At 37.9% G+C, this 5,594-nt stretch overlaps 1 pseudogene across 1 annotated transcript; it reads left to right on the forward strand.

Moving 5' to 3' along the window:
• Window positions 1-3,742: 3,742 nt before the first annotated feature.
• Window positions 3,743-5,071, forward strand: LOC309823414 (lysine-rich nucleolar protein 1-like; annotated as a pseudogene). Its single transcript has one exon. The product of its transcript is annotated as a lysine-rich nucleolar protein 1-like (transcript).
• Window positions 5,072-5,594: the final 523 nt, after the last annotated feature.

The raw sequence follows: 5,594 nt of genomic DNA on the forward strand, positions 1-5,594 counted from the left end.
CAGCAACAACCAAGAGGTACAAAGTGAAATAGAAAATGAGAACAAGTGAAGGATAGCTTCATTGATCTCAGAGAGCATATTATATTGGAGACTTTAGCACTGAAATTCCTCCCAGAATTGATTTCATTACTCTTGTTGTGGTCAAACAGAGAAGATGCTAAAAAATAAAAAATCTTGACTGAAGTTTCCTTTTATCTTATGTGTATATATAATATATTCAACTTGTATAAAGTAGAAACTACCAAAGGGAACTTTGAATATAAAAAAAAAAAAGAGAGAGAGAAAGAGAGAAGCTGCATATGTGTAAACTCAATTTCCTACAATCCTAAGAATATAACATGAAAGATATTTGCTATTTTGATGAAGCCATTGTTGTCATTAACATGAAAACAAGGTTGTTTATCTATTTATGATGTTCATGTAAAAAGATACATATATATGTATCTTTTGATATATTGTGTATATACATTATACATACAATCTTATATTGCATTGGTGTCATGAGGAAAAAGGTAGAAAAATGAAATATAACATTTATATTACCAAACTTTCTATGCCTTATTTCAAATACCACTTCTCCATGACTTTCTAATTCTTTGAAAAATTTTTTGTGACTGTCTCTTTTTCTGCAAATACAATCTTCGGTGGAAACTCAGTATGTAAAATAGGGGAAAGAAATATCACTTCAATTGAAAGATAAATGCTCAAATGAAGTGACTGGCAGTATAAACTCCTTTATCTTTGAAGTGACCTTTTAAAACACTGTGGGGCACATTTGGAATACAGTAATTCTGTAGCACTTTAACCCTTATTTTTTAGCAATAGATTGTTTATATTAGTTGCATTGTTTATATTAGTTGCATTCTGAATTCTGGATGAAACATTCTTTCAGAACCCTGAGAATACTACTGCATGAATTTGACGTCTCAATATTGGAAATGAACAATTATAGAGGATAAAACAACATGGTTTCAAGGGCAAATTGGAATTATCAAGCTGATTAAATGTATTTGTTACCTTCCTCAACTCCCTATCTTCCTTATCCCCATGGCACACAATCACCACCCATGTCCCAGTACCTTGGAGGACAAATTTTTCAATGCGCAGTTCACCTTTTCATTCCTTGAACTGCACTCTAGCCGATCCCCTTTCACACTTCCTGTCTATGTATACAAGAATTTATTGGTCAGGGGGCCATTAATTTAAGTAAAATTGTGGAGGACACAGTTTCAAATCTCTAAATGAGAGTGTAACGTTTGATGATCTCAAAGATGCTCTCTATCCAAGATTCTAATTTTATCTTAAGTTCTAAGTTAGTTCTTTAAAAACAGGTATTTCTAAGTGGTATCATGTATTCAAGAAATATGATATTGTTGTGGGAGGATGAGATGATCATAGCTCTTGTAACAATGTTGGAAAAATGCACGGATATAGTTGGCACGGTGAGAATGGAGGACACAGAAAGATTGATGTAGATTCCTAGCGTTAGCAATGTCATTGAGGTGCTAAATTAACTATCATTCTATCTCAGAGCTTCTAGTAATATGGCAATTTTTTTTTCCTGAATTTTGAAAGTTGGTGAAGTAGGATTTTCTGTTTTACATAGATGAAATCATCTGAACCTAACAGGTATATTTTAACAAAATTCACTAGGCACAAGAAATATTTCTGCTCAGATAAAGACATGCTAATGTACTAGCTATTTTAATACTAGCAGACATTAAATTCTTTAGTTTGTCAAATGATTATTTTGATAGTATAGACAGTGTATAATTTTGCTTCTAAGAAACATAAAACAAATCAAAATAACTATAACTCAAGGGAAATATATATATTATTTTAAGGATACTTGACAACATATCAAATCCAAGGAAGCGTTGACAAATCTGTCCTAAGAAGATCATAATCATGTACTGTTCCAAAGACTTTAATATAATACCTTTGAAGAACATTCACCTTTACTCTGCCAATCATATGACATAGGTATCTACCACAGTCATTAAGATTAGGAGTTTAAATACCATATGAGAGAGAGCCCAATTGACCCATGATGAATCAGCTTTTGTTCCCTGCTCCAGTTACTGTGGCCAAGGGTTTGTGGTCAATCAGCTTTACTTGAATTTAACAATGATCTATGACTATGATGGCAATAGTTCAAACTTGTCACAAGAAAACTAAAACATTCAAGGTAAGACAATTAGCCTTGCCTCATAAGATTTTCTCAGCCCAACAGATGTATTATAAAACACAAGGAAGATTATTGTCTTTATGAAAAGAAAGGGGATGGAAGAATAGAAAAACATATCAAGGAAACATAGCATTTAGAATATTCTATTGTATAAAGTTTTGTGAATTTAGCAGTATATAATATATTATTAGATTAAATAAAACTGTGTAGTTGCCAAGGTATATTTAATAATCTAATAAGGCAAGAAGAGTGCAATCGATTTTTTTTTCTTATAATGTTTTCTATGCTATACCCAGAGGGGTCTTTCTGAAGTCTTAGAAATCTAAATCTAAAGGGTCATGCCCTTGCTCTAATTAAAGTCCTTCAATGACTTCCCACTTTTCTGAAAGTGTGAAGGACAAACCCTTCTTCAGAGACTGAGGACCACTTCATGCTTTGGAATTTGCTTTCCTCTCTGACCTCATCTTTCACTAGCAGGCCACTTACATTTCACAACACAGCCTTAAGAAATAGCTTCCAGTCTCTTTTATATTCTGTCCTTCTGGTTTTCACTTCCTTTTTTTTTTCTGATCTCCTGTGTGCTCCCATAGCACCCTGACAATATAATTATATTCACGTAAAACCTGTGTATTTAATTGTCTGTCTCCATCACTGGATAGTATGCTCAGTGAGGCTCACATCACGTATGTTTGATTCACAATGTTCTCTCAGTAATAGCAGAATCCCTATTATATAATAAGCCCTCAATATATATATATGTGAAATGAAGAATAAACACTAAATTTTAATAATGTTCCAATAAAAATAATCAGTTGACCAAAGATAAATTATAATATTCTTTATAGGATACCTCCTCTCATTTGAACCCAGATATAAGCTTTAGCAGATATTCAGAGAATCCTCATTGCTACTCCTCACCAGTATTAAAATGGCATAAATAAAAAGATTGCACATGATAAATAAGGGTTCAGAAAATGAATACTGTCATAATACTTTATATATGCATACATATATACTTATATGTCACTATAATGTGACATTATTTTAAAAGAAATAATATAAAATCATTAAGGATTTGTGGTTAAAGTTAGGTGGCTCATGACTTGATGTCTAACTTAGAGAGTTATTACGGAGTGATTACTAGTAGAGATAAGGCAATGATATTATGTTTATTATGATAATATAATTTTCTCTGTGGTGGTTTATTAAGTGTAAATTAGTACAAATTAACCTTGGTAACCTCATTCTTTCTTATTACTTTATTTGAAATATCAGTTATCACTAATCTACATTGAAATTGCTCTATCTTCCAAATAGCCTATACGGTTAGAAGTAGACTGATCAGTCCTAGTCAGAAAAGAAGAAACGCAACTACTGATTATTCCAAATAGTTCATTATTCACATAAAATTGGCTCTGAGTGACATAAGTAAGGATATTTCCATATATATATAAATGAGAAAATAATTGAATGTCATTCATTGAGATAAAAAGTTATTGATGGTCACAGCGGAGTGGGCTCTCACATGGAGGTGGGGAAGTTTGGCTTTCGGGAATGATCACTAAGACTCACAAAGGAGACTTGGGCTTTGGGTTCCCAGAGAAAAAGAAGAAGAAAAGGAAGGTAGTTAAAGAACCAGAGACTCAATACTTTGTTTTAAACACTGACAATTATTTTGCGGAGGTTTGTCCCACAAGAGCCACATCACCCTCGAAGAATATGGTCCAAGAGCAGGCACCCGAAATACCTCTAATGAAGAAAAAGGAGTCACAGCACTGTCTGCGAGGAACTCCTAGAACCTGAGACCATGTTACGTGCCAAAAGGATTGAGCCATCTCCCAGCCCCACAAAGCAGGCACTTGGTCCATCTGAGTCCCTCGGTAGGGAAAAGAAGAAGAAGAGAAAGTCCGTGTTCCCTGGCTCAAGGGTGAAGACCTCCGCAGACCACAGGCAGGGCGAGGAGGTGACCAGAGTTGGCAAGAAGCTCAAAAAACACAAGAAGGAGAAGAAGGCACAGGAAGCTACAGCCATCTCAGCCAGGGACCCTTGGTTCTGTGAGGCCAGGGACGCTTTGTACACTTGCTCAGTTGGGAAAGATGGCGTCCCTGAGCAGGCAGTCTTGGGACAGAAACGGAAGCAGTGGAGCCCCAGGGAACACAACATGAGGATGAAGAAGAAAAAGAAAATCCACCAGGAGGGAAATATCCCCCTAGGGCACCCTGAGCTCTCCAGGTCTGTGGAGAGCAGCCGTAGGAAAGGAAGTAAAAAGAAGTCAGTAAAAGTAGAAGCTCCAGAATACATCCCAATAGGAGATGACCCCAAGGCCCCTGTGAAGAAGAAAATGGAGTCCAAGAAAAAGGCAGAGCAGGCAGACACTGAGTTGCCAGCTCTGAAGAGGAAGAAGAAGAGGCAGGAGAACCTTGGGAGGAGGAGCCCGACACGGACTTGGAGGTAGTGTTGGAAAAGAAGGGCAACATGGACGAGGCGCACATAGACCCGGTGAGGTGAAAGGCCTTGCAAGAAGAGATCGATCATGAGTCGGGGAGGACGGAAGCTTCTGACACCAGGAAGCAGACAGGAACTCAGTTTGGCCAATGGGATACTGCTGGCTTTGAAAATGAGGAACAGAAACTTCTCAAACTCATGGGTGGCTTTAAAAATCTGTCCCCTTCATTCAGTCACCCCCCTAACATTGTTGGCAGGCCCAACATGGCCCTCAGCAAGAAGGTGGCTGACACCCTGCAGCAGAATCTGCAGCAGGACTACGACTGGGCCATGAGCTGGAAGTACAAGCAGAGGGCCGGCCTTGGCTTCTCCACGGCTCTGGACAAAATCTTTTATATTGACAGGAACGCATCCGGGTCAATCAAGTTAGAAGATTAAACTCTCCCATCTTGTCCCCCTAAACGGCCAACATTGCTTTTATTGTTCTGTTACGCAGATGAAAGCCATAGGACAGTTGTCTCGAATTGAATTCCTGCAGAGATAAAGGACAACTATGTTGATGTGCTTGGACAAAGTGGGGTGAGGGCAGCTCATTTCAGGAACCAGGAGAACATGTGAGTGGCTGAAACCTACTGTTTTCTGTGTGAAGCTTCTGTCCCTGTTGAAGACAGTGAGTATCAATAGCAATAGCTCACACTTGTCTAGTGCTTACTGTGTGCCAGGCACATATGTGTCTCCCTTGCATTAATGTATTTAATCTTTATGATTCTGATTCTGCCTCACCATGGGGCAGAGGTGAGGCAGGTCTGCCTGGGCCCTGACCAACAAGCATTGGCCAGGTCTAGAGTCTTACAAGTCTGTGTTAGCAGTGATTCAGGTGGGCCACTTCCCTCAGAAGGTGAACTTGGCCTTTCACAGATTCAACCTTGAGATGCATAACAGAAGAGGCCTACAAGGTAAG

The sequence above is a fragment of the Grampus griseus genome (genome assembly GCF_964374135.1).
Source record: "Grampus griseus genome assembly, chromosome: 5".
NCBI lineage: Eukaryota > Metazoa > Chordata > Mammalia > Artiodactyla > Delphinidae > Grampus > Grampus griseus.